The 22127-nt window shown below is 46.5% G+C and overlaps 1 protein-coding gene across 4 annotated transcripts in view; it reads right to left on the minus strand.

Moving 5' to 3' along the window:
• GJC2 (gap junction protein gamma 2) overlaps positions 1-22127 on the minus strand; it is a 126851-nt gene that overhangs the window by 75751 nt on the left and 28973 nt on the right. For 3 of the 4 annotated variants that reach the window (XM_048837384.2, XM_075126060.1, XM_075126059.1), the window contains one exon: positions 10461-10561. The gene's annotated coding sequence lies outside the window, so the exon portion shown is untranslated. Of the gene's footprint in view, positions 1-904; positions 1124-10460; positions 10562-22127 lie in introns of those variants that run through there. The other variant, XM_048837387.2, reaches the window with a different exon arrangement.

Genomic DNA, 22127 nt, shown 5'->3' on the forward strand with positions numbered 1-22127 from the left:
AAGCCGTTACCAGCTAACAGAAAAAGACCTTTGAAAGCTAAGTGCTTCCAGATGCATTTCTAGGTGCGGAAATCTAACGTTACAGAGCTGCTGGGGCCTCTTCCCGGGACCATTCTGTTAACAGACAATTCTGTGGCGAGAGGGTGCTTTCTGTCTGCCTCTCCTCCTGTTTGGTAATAGTTCAGAATTAACTGATCCGCCCTCCTGACCACTCCTGCGGCTTCATTGTCCCTTGCAATCAGTGAAGTCACAATCTGCATTTGTGTCTGAAGTCACTGGAGGTCGTTACTTCTAGCAGGAAAAAAAGACCCAATTTTATAGGGACAGTCCCGACATTTGGGGCTTTTTCTTATACAGTCTCCTATTCCCCCCTCCCCCGCCCCCAATCCTGATTTTTCACACTTGCTCTAAGCAGGGAACAAGTACCAGGCCCAGGGCCTGATCCAAAATCCCTTGAAGTCAATAGGAGTCTTTCCATTGACTTCAGAAAATGCCAGATCAGACCCCAAACACTCAAGGGCTATGGGAGTTGGGGACACTCAGCACTTGCACCTGGAGGACCCACTATACAGCAAAGAAATGGGCCACATTTCTCATGCCCTGCACCTTGTGGAGGTGATTATACCAGGGCAAACTGCGTATAAAATGCTACCAAATTGGAATGGTTGCATTTTGCACTGGTGTAATTGATGGCACAAGGTGCAGAGCAATGGAGAATTGGGCCCTCCGTTCCCATGCAGATGTCCCAATGAGAGATAAAAGGAAGTAAAATAAAGACAGAAGATAGGAGATGTCTGAGCACTGGCAGATCTGGCTCAAGAGGGGGATCGTTTTCAAAGCTCCTGTAGAAGAATCAGCAGCACTTTCAGGCTAAAAGCAGCATAAGAAAAGAAAATCAACATACTGAGAATTCTTGGACTCAGCGCTCTGCAAAACCGTCCCATCCTTCTTGGCTTTGGTATCTTCATTCCCAGCAGGGAAAGAATCACACACTTTCCACGGCTTGTTCCCACTCCCTGCCCACTTCATTGACTCTGCCGGCCCGGGAATTTAGGCAGGAACAGCCGGCAAAGGCAGAGCTTCAAACCGTTTCTTTTCCTCCCCTCCTTCAAATCAATCTCTCTTCCCGCTACACAAGCCTGGAGACTCTAATGCTGGAGCTTGGCTGGGGAAAGTTTCCTGAGAGAGATGGTCCCTCCAATGGGAGCGGGGCATGGGAAGGCTGACTCATGGACTGAGTAAACATCAAGAAGACGTGCTGCAGATTCCTTTCCGGGGGGGGGGACGACGACAAAGGAGTCTTTTTTTCCTTTGCCAATTCCCCCCAAGAGTTTTATTCTGGTCTGAAATTCATCCAGAAAAATGACAACATGACGACTCCAATTACAGCACAGAGCCCTCTGTACCTCAGAAAAAATCAGGCCACTTATCTAGGTGTTGCACTAAGGAAGTAGGGCCAAGTTATTTTAAAAAAAACCCAACAGCGGGGACCTGAAGTTAGGCTCCTACATGCACATTCAAGCACCCAACTAAGGTCTCTGATTTTCCAGAGCCCTCAATGCACAGCAGCTCCTGTTGTGCAGGAACCGGATTTTTCATTTGTGGAGGAATTTTACTATTTTGAAATTTCTTCCATTCTGGAATGGAAACAAAAAACGTCAACATTTTCCCTGAACCAAAATTCCACACGCACAAAAAAAGTTGTATTTGGGTCCATCAGAATGTTTCATTCTGATTTGACACTGGTTTTGTTTTACACCGCCAGATGTCAAATGAAAAATCGAAATGAAAAGCCATTTAGAGAGGGAAAAATCGAAACGGCCCCATTCTTAAATGGGCAAAATGGAACCTAGCGCCCTGATTGAAAGGCTGGTTTTCATTTCCAAATGCGTCATGGTCAAAGGTGACACGTTTCTGTGAAACTTTTCACTTTTATCCAATCAGCATTTTCCGATGGAGAGACATGCCACCCAAAAGTGACCAGCCAGCTCTAGCTCCCACCGAGGCCCCATTCACTTTCCCATGGCTCCATTTTGCACTGTGCAATAGCCAGGGGTTCCCGGCTCCGCTGTTGGCAGACAAGACCTGAGCATTGGAGCCAGGGTAGCCAGTATCTGGAGAGGGAGCATGGAGCCCCAGAGCTGGTGAAGAGGAACAACTCCCCATTGGTTCTACAGCAGGAACCCTGCCCCTTTTCCCCTGTAGCTTTCCATAAGGGGAAAACAAACTTTACATTCCTGTCAGGTCCTGCCTGTGTGGCTGCCTCATGCCATGTGGCAATTGGCCATCTCTGCAAGGAGCAGGGCAGATTTTATCCTCTTGGCATTGACAGAGAGGGATCTCGGTGCTTCACCCTTGCAGCCAGCACTGGGATCACCACAAATTATCAATCACAGCCAATTGTAATGACAGAAACTTTGTCTCTTGGCTCCTAAAACATGCATCTGTACCATCTGGGCTAAAGGAGAATCTCCATCAGCTGTCTGTAGTACTAAGGTTTATATCCTTTCCATGGGCCAGCCTCTCTAGGGCCCACATAATCACCTATGAACTATGGCCCTAATCCTGCAAATGTATCCCAATGGTTAGATCCTTACATCTGCACAGCATCCAACTAACTTCCACGGACCCTGAGTAAGCATAAAGCTCTCTCTGTGTGGATCCTGTTGCAGGATCAGGAACTCAGCCAATACATGATAGCATCCTTGAGCTCTAGCATGTGTTTCCATCCCAGATAACATCAGACAAAGGAAGTCTGTACTGAAAAGCAGGGCCAATGTTGCAGAGATAGTGGATTCTCCATTCCCAGGCACTGTAGTGTCATCATTTACCTCAGAGCAAAGTAGATGTAAAACACTGACTAATCGCTGAACACCCACTCTGCCCAAGTGTAAGTGACTACACAAGTTTCAAGGTGGTGAAGAATCAGTCCCTGCACTCTCAACCGATCTCCCATTGGTTTGTTTGTTCTCTACACAGCAGGAGTCCAAGGATTTTACAGTGCTTTTGACAGCTGCTGGATGACAAATTAGATCTGCTTCTGCCGGAAGCCAAGCCTTGAAGCAGTTGTAAGAACTGACTGCCTTCCTGGCTGCATTCAAACAAAAATATCTTTAGCTTTTGGAAGCTGTTGCACTGCGGAAGGAACCACAGCTGTCATGAAGAGAAAGCAGACACTGTGCGCTACCAAATGTAGCGATGCCAATTACACTGCTCAGTGGGTGCGACCTGGAGAAACTGAGCTAATGTGTTTTCAACAATAGTCACTACATTTGGGGGGCTTCAAATTCTGAGTGCCCAGCTTTTTAAGGGGCCGAATATAGAGAGGTACAAAGCACCTGCAGCTCCCATTGACTTGAACTGGAATTGTGGCCCGTGGTGTTAAAATGAGCTCCCAGTGCTCACAATTAGTAGCTGCATTTGAAAATTTGGGCCTACATATATTTGCAAGAGGTATATAATGATCTGATGACCGCACCCTCATTTCTAGGGTCCATGTCACCAAAAAGCTCCTTTTGGCCACAAATCCTATTTGGCAACACAGATGCTGCAGCTCTCCTAGGGACAGTAACACACACAGTTGTAAGAAGAAATTACGTGGCTTGATCCAGTTGTAAGCAACAAGCATTTGTAATCTGGATGCATCATTTTCCATTTGCACTGCGCGTGGGCTGTGGGCAGCGAACCTCGGACCTCTGGATCTGAATCCATGAGCCTCTACTGCCTGAGTTCCAAGACCCACCTGGGTTAGCCAACGCGATACAGGGCTGTGTAGTGGAATGCTAATCCATATTATGCCACTCAGCCACTAGGAGGCACTGTGTGTAAAATACCTCATTTAAACGAACTTCAGCTATACCTGGCAGAGCACTAAAGGATCTTATGGTGAACACATCTGGTGTGTATAAGCAACGACTGGAGTTAGTCTTATATCTGATACAGAAGCATTTCAGACTCAGCAACTTCTCTGTGGCCTAGCCATCACCAGAGGGGTTAAAGAAGATAGAGTCTCATGGATCACAGGGGCCCTTTTTGGGTTTGTGTACACAGCATTGTAACCCAGGGTCTGTGGGACCCAGGCTCATGAACTCAATGTTTCCAAGCTTGTGCTAGTGCGTCCACACCACACTGGGTTTAAACTGCTGGACCTGGATTTCAGAGGCACAGCGGAACTCAAGGTCTGTCCCCCTGTAGGAGCAGAATTTTATAATTGTACTATGAGAAGTAATGTATGATTTGATTTCATCCTGCCAGCCACCCTTTTTAAATAGCAAAAAGGAATGACCCTCTGGGACTTGGTCCTGCTTCGAGCAGGGGGTTGGACTAGATGACCTTCTGGGGTCCCTTCCAACCCTGATATTCTATGATTCTATGATTCTATGACTATGGGATTCTGTTTCCCATATGCATTACAAATTGGGCCCTTTTAGTTTTTTGTTTTAAGGTTTAGATAGTAAGAGAATCCTGTATTGTGTCTATGTTAAGTAAATTAAAGAAACGTTGAAGGCCTGGGCCTCAATATGAATTGTTTTGGTTATAAAATTTAGCAAGGTTTAATTTACAATATCTTTTCGCTCGATATAAAATACTGCTGTGTGTATTCTCAAAGGTCTCTGTAAAAGATTGTTTGTGTACATAAGAAATGCGTGCATCCAAAAAAAAAAAAAAAAAAAAAAAAAGGTGTAAAGGCCATTGTTAACTAAATGGTCCAAAAAAAAACACTTATCAAAACTTATTAATGCCAAAGAACCATCAACGCACACCCATAATTAAGAAATGGCAGATTGACGACCCTGAGGTGGAAGCTGGCACCCCTAAACACAATTGACTAAATCAAATCCAGGACAGAATGACCCTCTCAGCGGTGTTTTAAAATGTTAACATCAAAAAATAACACCAATTAAGGAGTAACCGGTCGTAAACTGAAACAGCAAAATCCATAAACTTCAACAGCAACAAAACCCTATAAAAACAGGGTGCTTGGCCATGGGACTTTGGGTTCGTCTTGCCACTACTCCAAAAGCATCGGATTGTGACCAACAAAGCCCGGCTCCCCTCTGCGACCAATCTGGCTGGCCACTAAATTAATCCAGACTCTGGACTGGTAACTATAAACATCGACTGGCGGGATTGTGTGCATGGTGGGTGGGTGTGATTGAAAAGCATATGCTAACTGCTGTATTCTCAATAAATGCAGCATGTTGCCTCTCCCCTATAAAAGATCTCGTGTGCTTTGTTTAAGCATAACATTTTTGGTGGAGAATGCAGGCAGTAGGAGGAGGACTTAGAGATCCTTGCTCCAAACCGAAAAATCCTAGGGACATACACCCTCAGCCGTAGCAAGACTGAGCTCAAGAGGAGAACTTAATGTTTCTTGCTCTAATCCTGGGAGGGATTTTTATATTTAGTGTATGAAGCCTCGGTGGTAGTAGTCTGAGTAATACAGAGGGAGGCTAAGCGTCTCTCCCTCTGGCCCAGAGAGGGTTAAAATTGTAAGTCCCAGCACTTTGACGGGTAACAGAAATAAAAAAAAGAAGTTATAAGCCCCGGCACTGGCACGGGCAAACACAAAATCTTAAAATAATTAAAAAATAACAATTGAATATCTTAAATACAAAATATTCAAACGAAAAGAGTCCCCTATGGACAATACGCTGGCAGAGCTAAAAAAGCTGCCGTGTGTGCAAAAGATCACCCCTTTTAAACAGATCTTGCAAAAATTTGGCCACAGCCCATGGACAGAACAAGCAATAGCCAATGTCCACACAATAGCCGATTTAGAAGACAAATTGGCAAAATATTTGTTGATTTATAAACCTTCAAACCCATCAAAAAGGGATCTGGCTGCACTCTGGCTATTATGGGAAGCCTGTAACGAGGCATTCCTCCAGCTGGCCAATTGCCAAGCAAAAAACACCACACTGCGTGAAAAGCTCAGCACAAAAAAGCAAAACGCAAAAAACTGGAAAGCAGTAAGTACGGGAATCCATGGCCAATTAAACGTGCTTAAAAATACTATAAAAACATTAAAAACAAAACAAAAAAATCATAAAACAAATTTAAAAAATTATAAAAAAAACCCCAGGTCCTACAAAGCATAATAAAAAGCCTAATATTAGAGCAGGGTAGAGCTCCTGCAAGCCATAATCGCTGCGAATCAATTATTAAGCAGCCTAGCAGAAGTTAGGGTTTGCAACCCATCAGGTTGCAGCAGTTACAGCAAAAAAATGGAATCAAACACTGTTCAAAAACATCCCAACTTTAAAAAAAAGATAAACACCCCCCAAAAAACAAAAACACCCCTATTTAAAATAATCCGCAAAAAATGTCTACACTACGGGTGCACTCCCACTCCCATAGCCCTGACAGCAGCTATCCAAAGATGCATGGTGACAACCCCCGTAGATGGTGGGGGTAGCACGACCGTTACCACAGTCCCAGTGTCAGCCACTGATTTAAAAGCAATGGCTAATTATTTGGGGACCCTGAACCAAAACACCTTTTCTAAATGGTGCAACAATGCAGTTTTACTGGCAGGCAAAGAAGGGCTAACTACCCCAGAAGTCTATCGATTCATGGGGGTATGTGCAGCCCCGGAAATTAGAGCCACCCTGGATAAAATAGCAGTCATCAATGCCGATGGCCTCCTGGCCCTGATGGAGACATTTGGGAAACAAATAGGCAGGCGTAACTTTATAGCACAAGCTGTAGCCTCCACTCAAAAGCCTAACAAGGACCCTGAAAATTACTTAATCCGATGGGCTCTAATGCAAATAACGGCTGGCCTGGTGGCAATCGAGGGTACCACCTTGATAAATGAGTTAGCATTCAGTGTCCGGTCCTTAAGGGATTGCGCTGCCTCTTTGGCCCTGTATTACTCTGGTAAACTTGCAGTTTGGCAAAATAATCACCCAGCTAACCTGGGGGAACAAATAACCACTCACTCTGGACCGCGACCCACCATTAAAAAAAAAAAGGGTCTCTTATATGGCGGCAATAAAACCTGCAGTTACATATACAGATGAGAGCGCTACAAAAGGGACCATCGGGAACCAGGAAGGATATGCTAGGGGTCGCTCCCAAGGACGAGGGAATAGGGGTAGGCAAAGGGGTTGGGCATACCCAAATCTCCGGCAATATTAGGCCAATGCCTCAAAACAAAAAAACAAACAAACAAAAAAAGCGCTAACTAATAATAAGATCTGCCGACTAGCCTGGTGAACCCTGATGCAGTACGGAGCAAACCGTACACAGTGGAATGGGGGGCAAACATCTGACTTGGTTAAAAAAGCTACAAGGTTACAAAATACCCATAAGGGAGTAGCCTATGTAACCCTCAGTGCACTCCCACCATCAGCACCCCTGCAGCTTCTCCCCGACGCATACCCCCGTCCTGCGGACGAATAGAGAGGCCCGCTAAACAATGAACTTCCACTGTCTGTAGGGGCTAGTCTCTGCCCCAAAGAGTTCTTAGTCTAAACAGACTAGACAGACAAAGGGTGGGAAAACAGCTGCAAAGTGATTTGCCCAGAGTGACACAGTAGGTGAGTAGCAGAGCCAGAAACAGAAGCCAGGCCTTGTGACTTCCAGGCCAGTGCTCCTAACCATTAGAACACACTGCCTGCTGCCTGTATGAGAGACAGCAGATTTCTGAGAGTGCCTGAGTCTAGCAGACTCAAATTTGATAATCTTTAAAGCATAATCTCTTTTTTTCAGCATTATAAGAAAGGATGGAGAGGGACCCACTTGTGAGACAGTCCTGCCCCAACCCAATCTTGGTTAAAGACAAACCCAGTGGATGAAATGGACAAATGGGTGAAAAGGGTATGCCTGGCTAAGGGAGAGTGAAGGACTAGTTGTTTTAGGGACTGTCCTTCTCTCTTTTGCCTCTGAACAGGTACAGATTTGCAAGTGTGTTTAATCAGTTCTGTTACTATGCCCTTAGCCACAGGGCGGAATTTTAGAAATTTGAAATAAATAACGGAAAACCAAGCATATACAGGCATGACCCAACACCGTGATTGAAATGGGAGGCTGAATGTTCAAAGAACACAGGATCTGGCCCTATCCACAGCACGCCCTTCACTGCTCATGATTTGATGCAGCAGAAACTTGGTCCGTTGGAACAGAAGCCATGGGCCAGGGCACGTCTTTTTTTCATTTCTGCTTTGGAGAGAGAGCTGACAAAGCCACAAACACCCCCTAATGCAGGGTTTTCCCAACCAATGCATGAGCACTCGCATTAGAGACCTTTAGTTTTATTTTCACAGTACTGCAAGACAAGCTAAGACCAAATGAATACAATCACCCTCTACTTTTTCCCTTTTGCAGCCACGGCTTATGCAGCCACGGTTGGTCCAAGGAGAACTGGGGAAGGGAGGAGAGGAAAAGAGAATGGGTTTTTGTCTGGGAGAAGGATGATCCAGTGATTAGGGAACTGGTCTTGGGAGACCTGGGTTCAACTCCTGCTCTGCCACTGGTTTCCTGTGTGACCACATGGGCAAGTCACTTAGGCTTGCTGTGCCTCAGTTTCCCATTTGTAAAACTGGGATAATAGCACTGCCCTACCACACTATGCTGTGGATAAACACATTAAAGACCATGAGGTGCTCAGATATGACAGTAATAGGGGCCAGATAGGAACTTTAAATAGATTTAGTTGGAGATTGGTCCTGCTTTGAGCAGGGGGTTGGACTGGATGACCTCCTGGGGTCCCTTCAAGCCCTGATATTCTATGATTCTATGATTTCCAAAAAGCCATTGAGTAATTGACTGAGCACCTGAAATTCTCTTTTTTAAAAATACCCCTAGGCTGGTAGAGTTATTCTGCACCTTGACATTACAACAAATGCAGACTGAATAACTGGTACAACTAATATGCCGTAACCTCGTGGTTATCATCATCTATGCAGTGTTGCCAGTCCACCTCGTAATTTTATTGCTGGTCTCATGAGAATTAATGTTTCTCTTAAAGCTTCAGCTCCTGGAGTCATGTGGTTACATGAGACTCTCAGCTTGCATGTTTTTAAAAACAGTAAATTTCTAGCCCTCATGACAGTGGGGAAAAGCTTATAAATGCAAACCAAGTGCACCCTGAAGGCTCAAAAACCTCAAGGTAAACACAAACTACCCAAAATAGATGATTAAACAGCCCAAGTGATTTTTAAACCAATGCCATGATTTTTGTGGGGCCTGACTCGTGATTCCTGACTGAGGTTGGCAATGCCATATCGATATCACAGTAGCACCTAGGGTATGTCTACACCCTACTGGCAGTGACCTTCCCAGCCCAGGGAGACAGATCATGCTAGCTCCGCTCGAGCGTGCTAAAAATAGCTAGTGGGAATGTTACCGCACAGGTGGTAGTTCAGACTAGCCAGCCAAGCACAGACCCAGGGGTTAGTCGGGCTTGGACTCGAGTGGCTAGTGCTGCAACGGCCACACTGCTACGTTTAGCGCACTCGCACGAGTGAAGCTAGTGCTGGTTTGTCTACCCGGGCTGGGAGGCTGTAAACATATCTCTAGTGCCCCAACCAGGCCAGGTATGTGCGGTACAGGTACATTTACATTCCAGGCCCTGGTGAACTTACTGTCCTAAAGATGTGATACAACAGGTGAGTCTCTCTCTCTCACACACACACTCACACGCAGTTTCTTTGTGCTCTGCAGCTCAACTTCAACAAAGTTACTGAAACCTCCAAGTTTCAAAAGGACATTTTCAAAACCGTTTAATTTTCAAAATTCCTTTCGTTTATAAATGGCACCATTGATATGAAGCCTCGTCAACCGAACAAGAGGAGTTAAAAATAGTTTCACGCACCTGCCCCTGTGGTTTTGCAATCCAGCTTTCCTGCTTTTAAAACTTTGTTTCTTGCCCCAGCTGACGCGTGGGAGAGAGAAAATGGAAAACGTACTGACTATACAGGGTAGGGGAGCCAGACCCGTGATCTTTTTCCATAGAAAATTGCTTGTCATGTTTGAAAGCCAAATTTAGATCCAGATCTCAATTTTGCAAACAGACTTCAGTAAAAAATGTGTAAAGCTTTAAGTTTCAAGCAGAATTAGGCTACTAAATTACTCAGGCACTTTTGAAAATCTTACCCACGTTCTATTTCAGATCTGGATCAAGTTCCCACCCACCCTCATCTTTTTAATGGGCTGAACAAATACAGCAGATCCAAATTTGGGGGTATTCAAAATACAGACTGGCATCTCAATTCTACAGCTGAAGCTCATCTTTAACATAAAGACTTTGAAAGTTGGCATAAGGGAAACCAGAAGGTAAGCCGAGTTTCACTCTTCCCAATCTTGTCCATATCACAAGGGTCAACACCTTGGAATCCCGCAAAGGCAAAGGTTAAAGTGTGAAGTGACCCCTTGCTGTGAAAATCGTATTTTATTCCTGCCTGAGATGCACATTGAGCTGTATATTATTAACCGAATTATGAGGAGTTCCCTACCTTTCACGGAGAGGAAAAAAAAAAAGCTGCTTCGTAGCTGCAGATCTTCACTGCATAGCCGGAAAGTTTGGACAAAATCGCTGCTGCTGGTGGCTTCAGTACTAAAAACAAAAAAAAGGAAAGAAAGACAATTCATCATTCTTTGGGTTCAGGCAGGCAGCTCTCCCCACCAAGCACTATGAGGCATCATTTCAGATTCTGCTCTCAAGGGTCTCATTGTTCCATCTGCAGAACTGCCAAGAATAGTACACATTTTTCAATCAAAGGTTTTGCCCCTTGCTTCATTCACTTCTTCCTGACAGAAATACCACCCCATGGGCATGTGATCATGGGCAGCTACTACAAAGGCACCATAACAAAACACAAAGGCTGGGCACCAGTAAAAGAATATCCTTCTTGCACTTCTGTCAAATGACCTGCAGAGAATGTTATAAAAACACAATATACGTATTGTGGAGCAAAGACAAAGGAGAAGGACAGGAGATCTGGTTTGGTAGGAGTCAGATTCTGAAACCCATACTCCCATTCAGAAGAAGAGAGCAGCTAGACAACTCCAGACTAGAAATAAGGTGCACGTTTTTAAGTGAGGGTAATTAACCATTGAATCAATTTAACTAGGGGTGTGGTGGATTCTCTGTCACTAGGTCTTTAACTCAAGACTGGATGTTTTTCTAAAAGACATATTCTAGCTCATATAGAAGTTATGGGCTTGACTAGGGATTACTGGGTGAGATTCTGGGGACAGTATGTGACAGACTGTACCCTTATGTTCACCAGTTTTACAAGACTATGATAAATTGTATACAGAGTAGGCATTGTGAGGTATCATTTGAAAATTCATAATTTGCTGATCATTATTGTCCTGGTAAAACATGTGTGGCAACATTGTATGTAAAGTTATAAGATTCTATAACATTACTAAGACATGCTCCATGTTTAGAAAAGCTGGCACAAACCAGTTCCTCAGAGAAAAGAGCAAACTGATGCCTCAGCCAGGTGGCAACAAAATCAATTGGACAATCACCCAGTTAAGCAGCCTTTGGCAGGAAGAAGGGTGTGAGTGAGAAAGTTACACCTTGGCAGACAGACTTGCTGTCACCTGACCCCCAGCCTGGAGATGATTCTCAGAGAGGAGAGAAAGATATAAAAATGAGGAACAGAGGATACAAATCACCTCTTTCCCTTCATCTCTACTCATGGCATCAACAACATTTGAAAGATAAAAGGAGCATCGTCAAATTGGGGGAGAGGTCTTGCCTGAAATATCCAGCCAGACTGCTGTGAGACCAGTGGTGAGACCAGTGGTGAGCCAGACCTGTGGTGAGAAAAACCTTTTTGCTTTAAGTCCACTTAGCTTGATAAGTTAGGTATTAATTTGTGTTTTACCTTTTACTTCTTTGTAACCAATTCTGACTTTCATGCCTCATTACTTGTAGTCACTTAAAATCTATCTCTCTGTAGTTAATAAACTTGTTTTATCTAAACTAGTGTGTGTTTGGACTGAAGTGTCTGGAACTTCCATTTGAGATAACAGGGTTTGTGCATATAATTTTCTATTAATGAAACAATGGACTTTCTATGAGCTTTTAGTGCAGGAAAACAGAAGGAAAGAGCTAGGCAGTACAAGATGCACTCTTCTGGGGATATGTCTGGGACTGGGAATTTGCTGGTGTCACTCTGCAGTATAATTCAGGAGCGGGTGGCTAGAAGCAGTTATATAATTCAGGTAGGAGTGATTTTGCATGCTACAGGCGGTGTGCAAACAGACCAAGAGTGGTTATTCTCACAGTGAAGCAGTGTGAAAGGCACCCCAGGTTGAAGGGCTGAGAGGACACAGCTGTTCAACAGTCCAGATTGTACCCTGGGGACTGTCACACTGTGTTATGCAGGTGCTTACATCAGATGGTCAGAATGGCCCCTGCTGGTTTTATAATCTAGGAATATTTTACTCCAATCACTGGGACTCAGTGGTGGTTTTAGAGTTAGTGGGGCCCTGTGTGCAGCTTCATTTTCGTGCCCTCCCGCTCCCCCCAGGACCCAGCCAAGAAAAATAAAGTCAGATCCTTGTCCACCCCAGGTGCAGGTCCAGACCTGGACACAGGCCGTGGGGTGGCAGCTGGGACCATAGGCAAGGGAACTAGGGGTGCTGGCAGGGTTCCAACAGAATTGCCGGCCCCTGGGCAAGGTGTGGGGGCTGGCTCTGGGCCCCTGGAAGAGGTGGGGCCTCGGCCAGAAGAAGCAGGGTGGAGGCTAGCCTCCCCCAGCCAGGGCTTCAGTGCTGGCCGGGCTGCACCCCCGGGGCTCTGGCAGTGATTTAAAGGACCCAGGGCTCCAGCCACTGCTGCCGCCGCAATGGCAGGGGCCAGGTCGCAATGGCAGGGGCCAGGAGCCCTGGGCCATTTTAAATCGCCAGGCCCTGGGGCAGCTGCCCCTTTTGCTTCCCGCACCCCCAACAGCGGCCCTGGGTGCAGGAGGTGCTGCAGCACCCCCACGTTTTATGCAGGGCTCTGCTGCCACCCTGCACCACTTATGTTAAAACATATTGTTAGAAGCACAGAACCTCCCGGGCTCCTGGGGAGACAAGGAGGTGCCCAAGCTCAGCCACAGGGGCTGCAGCCGCCTGCTTCGCAAGGACCCAGCGGCCAGGGGAGGCGAGCAGAGATTAGCCCGTGGAGGCAGCTGGGCACTCACGTGGGTGTTCAGCCCAGGTGGGTCTCTGCCCACTTCTTCAGGGCAGCAGCGGAGCCCGCAGAGCCCCGGGCACCCCAGAGGCAGCGCATGAGCGGAGCCGCCATGGGGCTGGAGAAGGAGACAGGAGACACCAAGATCTTCATGGCCGAGGACAGCTTCGGGTGCCCGCTGGCCAGCCCAGAGAAGCAGGTAGAGACCCATGTGGGCTAAACACCCACCTGAAGGTGTGGGGGGAGGGGGGAATGGCTCCATCGGCGGCCCCCAAGGTAAACCAAGTCCCAAACCATTTAGGGCTTCATCGGTTAAAGCCAACACCTGGCATCCCATTTGGTGGTGCTCAGAACAGATTATGGAGCACCGGAGCTGGGTGCTCTTCGGATAATGTCCTACTCAACAAGCAGCCCGACTCATGCCACAGCAATAACTGTCCATGTTCTAAGGCAGTGTCAATAACACAAGACCCTTAAAACCACAGATCTCAGCACGTCTAGTACAAGGGTGGAAATCTGTTTGACTGTATCCAAGTCAGAGGGAACAGCATTGGTCTTGTGATCTATTCTGGCCGAGTCCAGCCTGTTTATTTGTACTTAGCAATCTTGGTATTTTTGCCTCATGTATTTTTTTCTTGGAGCCCTGCAGTAACTTTTTGCCCTTTTCACCCCTTTTCTCCAAATTCTGCCTAAAACAAACATGACTAGGCTGAACGTGTGCCGAAACATTTAACACTTTGTTTCCCTTAACCCAGCCAGATCAGCACTAGCTCCATGACTTCCTGAAGAGCTGTTTCAATTCTCCCATGTCACACTTCAAAGCTCCCGCTGCGCCAGGTCCTGTCCCACACAGAAAGTCCTGGCCCAGCCTTCCAGTGCCCAAATTCTGGCCAGCAGCTGATAGCATTCAGGTCTCATCAGCACTTCGGTCACTTAAGCAGACGATTGGCTTCATACCTGTGGCTCTGCAGTGTAAAGACAGATTAATCCTCAAGCCACAGGAGCAGCAGCAGCCCTAGGAGAACCAAAGTGAGTGGGCTCTAAATGGCCATGGCAGCAGCTCTGGGGCTGATGTTTCTCTTCCAGGGGAACGGAAAGAAAAACTTAGAGAAACGACAGTTCCACATGAAGATGTGTCCCAAGTGTACCCAGCTTCCAAGGAGACAAGGAGCGCTTGCCATGCTCTTTAATTCAGGCGTAGGCTGGCTATCCTCAACACTGTTCACCTGCCTCTTTTCACATCTGTGGGACTCAGTGAAGCTGCATAGCTCAGTTCGCCCTTTCGATTTCCTTTGTTTCAATGCAAACAGGGTCTTGCGTCATTAGAATTAGCAGATCAGCCACTGCACGAAGCATTTCACACTCCCATTCTAGAGCAAAGGAAATCCTCCATTTCTCCCCAGGACACAATGCAAGCTTCCCCTGTATGCTTCCAATCGCGTGCCTCAGGCCTGACCTGAAAGCACAGCCTCTATGAGTAAGAAGGTAGCTTGCTCTATTGCCCGATCAGTCCATGGCCTCCCAGCTGAGACTCCAGCAAGTGCCAGCTGGCTGGTGAATGTTTTCAGAGATGTGGGAACACTGCTTAATGAAGACTCGGCAATGGTAACTAAGCTGAGTGCATATAAACCCCTGAACAGCAACGAAATGTTAACAGCCTTGGCTCATCACTCTCTTGGGATGGATTTTCAATCAGTGGCTTGAAAGACTCTGTCCTATTAATAAACCCCATTGCAGTGGGTTAGGCTAAACATTGTTATGGATCAGGTCAGTATCAGAGATACTGAACAAGCTGAAGGAAGGCAGACTGGGAGAGATGTGGGGACAGCCTGAACAAGCCCAGTGCATGAGCCTGCAGAAGCTAGAGAAAGGACTTCGGGGTCAGGTGCTGGCTAAAGAGGCTGTAAGCAAAGACATTCACCTCTGTTTTGATTTCTGCAGCATTCAGAGAAGCAGGACTTGGTACATTCCTTGTAAGTCGACAAGATTGCATCAAAGAAAATACCAGGCTCCATTGTCAATTTCTATTCCCAACTGGAATGCTGTTGGGACCACAGACTTTGGCTAGCTGTTCGGGTCAGAAAGCGGTGATAATATTTTAAGTGTCCACTTCTGTCTTGATCAGAGCAGCATTAACAAGGGCTAGTTCTAGTGCCAAGGCATCAGACAGGCGCACATCAAAATACCCTCCAGGGCTGGTCATATTTTGATAAACCTGCTGGTTTTTCTACTAAACAATTTGACTAACCAACTTGGGCGTTTTTTGAGAAAAGTGTCTGTTCTCCACAGAAAGTTTTGATTTTTTGTTGAAAAAACAAATGCCCAAGAAAGAACTAGCCACCTCCATTCAAAGTGACGATAGCCTTGGCTTATAACAAATACACGTATAATGCACACGTAAGGACAAAAAACTGCAAAGGGGGTTTTCTGTATATAGCAGCGCTGGCTGACATTTGAATGTTAATAAAGAAACTAGCAACAATCCAGCACAAATTCCAGTTTGAGCCATCCCATTGGGCTTGGCTGCTCCTAGGGTTTCTTTCTCCAGACTGTTCAGCCCAAACCCACCATCTTCTCTCTGGGGAGTCACTCCCACCTCCCTCACAGCAAGGCTGGAGTGAGTGAGTTATTTTCAACAGCAAGTCAGCAAGGCTCAATCACCAGAGCCAACACCTATTGCCAGGGTGGGTGCGTCAGGCACTGATCCAAATCCCTGCTTCGTGTTGTAATCTATTTCCACTCTTCTCCATAGGTGCAGGGATCTCTTCGCTAACATGAATGGCAGGTTCTGACCATAGAATCATAGAATCATAGAATATCAGGGTTGGAAGGGACTCCTGAAGGTCATCTAGTCCAACCCCCTGCTCGAAGCAGGACCAATTCCCAGTTAAATCATCCCAGCCAGGGCTTTGTCAAGCCTGACCTTAAAAACCTCTAAGGAAGGAGATTCTACCACCTCCCTAGGTAACGCATTCCAGTGTTTCACCACCCTCTTAGTGAAAAAGTTTTTCCTAATATCCAATCTAAACCTCCCCCACTGCAACTTGAGACCATTACTCCTCGTTCTGTCATCTGCTACCATTGAGAACAGTCTAGAGCCATCCTCTTTGGAACCCCCTTTCAGGTAGTTGAAAGCAGCTATCAAATCCCCCCTCATTCTTCTCTTCTGCTGGCTAAACAATCCCAGCTCCCTCAGCCTCTCCTCATAAGTCATGTGTTCTAGACCCCTAATAATTTTTGTTGCCCTTCGCTGGACTCTCTCCAATTTATCCACATCCTTCTTGTAGTGTGGGGCCCAAAACTGGACACAGTACTCCAGATGAGGCCTCACCAATGTCGAATAGAGGGGAACGATCACGTCCCTCGATCTGCTCGCTATGCCCCTACTTATACATCCCAAAATGCCATCGGCCTTCTTGGCAACAAGGGCACACTGCTGACTCATATCCAGCTTCTCGTCCACTGTCACCCCTAGGTCCTTTTCCGCAGAACTGCTGCCTAGCCATTCGGTCCCTAGTCTGTAGCGGTGCATTGGATTCTTCCATCCTAAGTGGAGGACCCTGCACTTATCCTTATTGAACCTCATCAGATTTCTTTTGGCCCAATCCTCCAATTTGTCTAGGTCCTTCTGTATCCTATCCCTCCCCTCCAGCGTATCTACCACTCCTCCCAGTTTAGTATCATCCGCAAATTTGCTGAGAGTGCAATCCACACCATCCTCCAGATGGCGCCTTGACCCCACAATTGCTTATACCCAGTGTTTTCCATCCATTCTTTGTGAATGGTGGTTTGCCAATATGGTTGATACCAATAAACATCCATGAACTATTTTCCAGTGCAAAACTCACAAAGTCCAAGTCTTCAAGTGGCCGGGGTTGTCTCCCTTGAAGTCAAGGATGCAGAGGGGGTTTCTGAAGAGTGCTTTCTGAGGGAGGCTGTCAAGGTTCCTTCCCCACTCTGAACTTTAGGGTACAGATGTGGGGACCTGCATGAAGACCCCCTAAGCTTATTATTATCAGCTTAGGTTAAAAACTTCCCCCAGGTACAAACTTTGCCTTGTCCTTGAACCGTATGCTGCCACCACCAAGCGTCTTACACAAAGACCAGGGAAAGAGCCCACTTGGAGACGTCTTCCCCCAAAATATCCCCCCAAGCCCTACACCCCCTTTCCTGGGGAAGGCTTGATAAGAATCCTCACCAATTTGTACAGGTGAACACAGACCCAAACCCTTGGATCTTAAGAACAATGAAAAAGCAATCAGGTTCTTAAAAGAAGAATTTTAATTAAAGAAAAGGTAAAAGAATCACCTCTGTAAAATCAGGATGGTAAATACCTTACAGGGTAATCAGATTCAAAACATAGAGAATCTCTCTAGGCAAAACCTTAAGTTACAAAAATACACAAAAACAGGAATATACATTCCATCCAGCACAGCTTATTTTACCAGCCATTAAACAAAAGGAAATCTAACACATTTCTAGCTAGATTACTTACTAACTAACAGTTGTAAGGCTGCATTCCAGATCTGTTCCCGGCAAAAGCATCACACAGACAGACAAACGCTTTTTTCCCCCCAGATTTGAAAGTATCTTGTCTCCTCATTGATCATTTTGGTCAGGTGCCAGCGAGGTTATCTTAGCTTCTTAACCCTTTACAGGTGAAAGGGTTTTGCCTCTGGCCAGGAGGGATTTTATAGCACTGTATACAGAAAGGTGGTTACCCTTCCCTTTTTATTTATGACAGAGGCCTTTCTACAATAAAGGGGTGGGATTGTCACCTTGCATCTGCTTCTTCCTGGACCCGCTTCTAATCCTAGGGAGCTGTATGGGAGGAAGGATGCACAAAGACAGAGCCAGAGGTGACATACACTGTGCCACAAGGTTGCATTACCTTTACATCATTTTCTCCTCCAGCTCACCCCCCCATGGGACCTCCTGTAAGAGCAGGGCAGCTGCCAACAGTACACTAGAGCCATGCTGCCTCGGAAGGGGAGATGATGGGGAGGAGGTAACATCAGAGCTGGTCCAGGGCCATGGGGTGGATAGTCCTGCCATCTGCAAGGTGCAACCCCTTTCCAACCATGGACATGCTCCTTCCAGACGAACATTCAAGATGTGGCTGCCATGTGAATGAATTGCAGCTCATGTCACTTTTCATTTACAGACACCACTAGCATAAGCCAAGCTCTCCCCCCGATCCCCAGCACTGGATTAAACCCAACACAAGCGAAGGTCACGTCTACCGAGTGTTTAAATAAATCAGTGCATACGCACTGGGTCAGATCACTGGAAGTATAATTGCTTGCTGACCTCTGCAGGGCAGCCTACCATGTCACAACATAATTAGCAATCCGATATCAAATCGATAAAATATGTTAGATCATACTCCTGGCCAAAGGGAAATGTCCCCAGTGCACACTCTGGATAGCTTTAAAATGATCCCCTTCTACACAATGAAACAACGCAGTCATGGAATTTAGCCACTGTGAACAGCGCTGTTGGATTATTTTGCCATTAACCAGCCTTAAAGATGTGGCCTGCCACCAAAAAGGTACCCAGCAAAATAGACAGAGGACCAATACATACTTAGCTATTTGGTTACCATTTATTCAATATGTTGTTTGCAGAAAAATGATAAACGACAAAAACACCAGATCGTTCATGGGCAAACACTTTTCACAAAGTGATCACTCCATATCTGATCTTTCCATACTTGTCCTCAGGGGAAACCTGCACAACACCTTCAGAGAAGGCAAGCCTGGGAACTTAAATGTATAACTCTGCCATGGACATAACAGAGACACTGGTTTTATGGCTCATTACAACAATTTGTAACATGCCCCAAAGCCTGCTACCTTTAACTATCCACTTCAGACCCTTTATGCATAACAATCTAACCCCCAATTACCCATTTCATTTCAAGTGACCACCTCCCACGTTACCGCTTCTGCTTAACAATCTGTCCCAACCTGTATTTATCTCAAGACTCGTGTACACTAGGAAATTAGGTCGGCATCACTACGTTGCTCAGGAGTGTGAAAAATCCATACCCCTGAGTGGCGTAGTTAATCTGATCTAAGGCCTGGTCTACACTAGGACATTTGGTCAATATAGTTACAGCGCTCAGGGGTGTGAAAAAATCAACACCTCTGAGCAATGCAGTTAAACTGGCCTAACCCCTGGTATAGACAGCACTAGGTCGATGAAAGAATTCTCCCATCAACCTAGCTACCGCCTCTTGGAGAGGTGGAATACGTACACGGATGAGAGACTCCCTCCCCTCGGTGCAGGTAATGTCGACACTGAAGCATTTCAGCTGCGCAGCTATGCCACTGTTGTGTTTTAAGTGTAGACAAGCACTCAGACACTCTGCTTTCTTCCCCAGATCTGAAGAAGAGCTCTCAGTAGCTTGAAAGCTTGTACCTTCAACCAACAGCTGTTGGTCCAATAATTATCTTGCCTACCTTGTATCTCATTTATTCAACACTCAGACAGAGAATATTCACCTGCAAACAAACCAACCAGCACACCTGTCCAATTTTTGTGAATACTAGCATTTGATACACATGCCTGGCCTATTAAATATGTGTAATTAAAGAGTTCACTCAGTTTAACAAAATCACCAAGAACAACATGTCGTGGGTGTTGTAATGATGCTTATACTGTAATAGGGTAACACCATGTTAAACAGAGAGATGATGACTATATTATTGTATAATGTCTTTAAACAAAACCTCATTGTTGTAATGATTCTTTTGTTCCTGATATATATATTGCAAGGATTTGTAACCCCATAAAGACTTCCTAACTAAACAAATCGTATAAAAAAGGTGTCCTGATTAGAATCGCTGCACAGCTGGTGGACACAGCACATGCCAGGCTGTGAAAGAAATTGCAAATGATCTTTAATTATCCGATGAAGGGCCTGGCAGCTAGGGGTAGTCGCCATGGGGGGCCAGGATCAATTTGGTGCAGCACTGCCTGCTAATCAAGATTACTAGGTTTTCCACCACTGCCAAAAATAAATAACACTAAATCCACATGAAGAGCTCAATCCTGAACTGAGGGGAAAACTCCTGTTGATTTGAAATGTGTCCCCAAAACAGACACAGCCGAGGCCGGAAAACACAAATGTACAGACCAGATTCTGAGAGCTTTACTCAGCCTGTTACGAAAACTCCACTGAAGTCAAGGTCCCATCCTGCTCTTGTTTACACTGATGTAAACTCCATGAATTCAGTGAGAGTTTTGCCTGCATCAGGACTGAACAGAAACTTTAGATTAGCACCTGACGGCAGCTTGTAGACAGAGACGGGTTAAGATTTATTGGGGCCCTGGGCACAAAGGACATTGGGGAGACCCCCACACCCCCCACATGGCCCCACCCCCTGCTCCTCTCTTTCCCCCCATGGCCCTGCCTCCTGGCCTGGCCGGAAGTCGGCCTGTGGTAAGAGCTGCCTGGGGAGCCGGGGCTGCTGTGGGGAGCCCTGAACCCTCCACCTGTCCTGGACGACTTGCCCTGGAGGGCAGGGACATGGGCGAGGGGCTGGTCTCGGGCACCCTGGCTCCTCGCCCAGGACAGGTGGAGTGTCCGGGGCTCCCCACAGCTGCCCAGAAGGCACAGAAATAAATATCAGTGAAAATAAATGGTTCAATGCACTAAAAATGTGGCTATCTTAAAGTTTCGTCTTGTCGATAAATTGTTTGGTTTTGAATTAATAACCCTGCTGATCCTTGTGACAGTAGTTTTGGAGCCTGTAGTTTCAGGTGACTGAGTGTAGACAGCTGCAGCTGTCTGTGCACATAACACAGCGTTATGCCAGAGAACTCTGCCTAAGGGCCAAATATTGTAATAGCTGAGACATGAGGTTTTCTATTAAAACAGTGTTGTCTATTGGCAAGTGTTGGAGACTGGGAGTCAGGACTCTTGAGTTCTCTAACTAGCAGTGATACTTGATTCACTTTGTGCTTGGCTGTAGGCAATTCACTTAACCGCTGTGTGTTTCACTATACCCATGTGTAAAACGGGGGGAAGGAGAGGGGCAGTTCTGCATGGGAGAGAGAGGGAAGCAGAGGGGCTGGGGGGGGACCCAGCTCCGTGAGGCAGAGGGAAGGAGAGGGGCTGGAGGGGGGCAGCTCCACCCAGGAGGGAGGGGGAAGGAGAGGGGCTTGGAGGGCAGCTTCACATGGGAGGAATATGCTCAGTGCTCAGCCTACCACAGCTCCCCTCCGGCCTGGCCAGGGCCTGAAGTGGGTGGCGGGACCCCAGGGGGAGGGAGAGGAGGAGCGAGTGTGCAGGGCTGGAGTTCCGACCTACGGGGGGGCCCAATTGGCCGGGGCCCCTGGGCACAGCCCCATGGGCCTGTACGGTAATCTGCCACTGATTGCAGAGGGAGAGGGGAGCCAACTGGTGAGGGTGCTAGTTTGGGACTTAAGAAACCCAGGTTCAATTCTCTGTTCCACCAGTCTTCCCTGGGGCAGGTCACGAAGGGCTTGTCTACACTTAAAATGCCACAGTGGAACAGCTGTTGTATTGTTTCAGTGTAGACGTTACCTACACCATCACTATTAGACGGACACCTGTCACAGATGATCTAGCCTCAGTGTGGGAGGGCTGAACTAGCTGACCTCTCGAGGTCCTTTCCAGCCCTACATTGCTATGATTCTGTGTGCTAGATACAAAGAGTGGGAGTGGAGACCCAGGCACAGAAAGGGAACTAGAATTGGGGTCTCCAGCTGGCAGCCTTATTCATTATTGTGACGTAGAGTGGAATGCTTGGAATGCTTGTGTTGAGGATAAACCCGACCATGATGTGCGTTAGTCAAACACCAGCTATCGGGCCCAATACAGGGGTAACGGGGTAAAATGTAATGGGCTCAGGGATACAAGAAGTCAGACTAGATGATCTAATGGTCCCCTCTGTCCTTAGAAATCCAAGAAAAGTCCAAGGCCAAGCAAACAACATGAAAGGGAAGAGTCGCTGCT

Source organism: Caretta caretta, chromosome 2 (genome assembly GCF_965140235.1).
Source record: "Caretta caretta isolate rCarCar2 chromosome 2, rCarCar1.hap1, whole genome shotgun sequence".
NCBI lineage: Eukaryota > Metazoa > Chordata > Testudines > Cheloniidae > Caretta > Caretta caretta.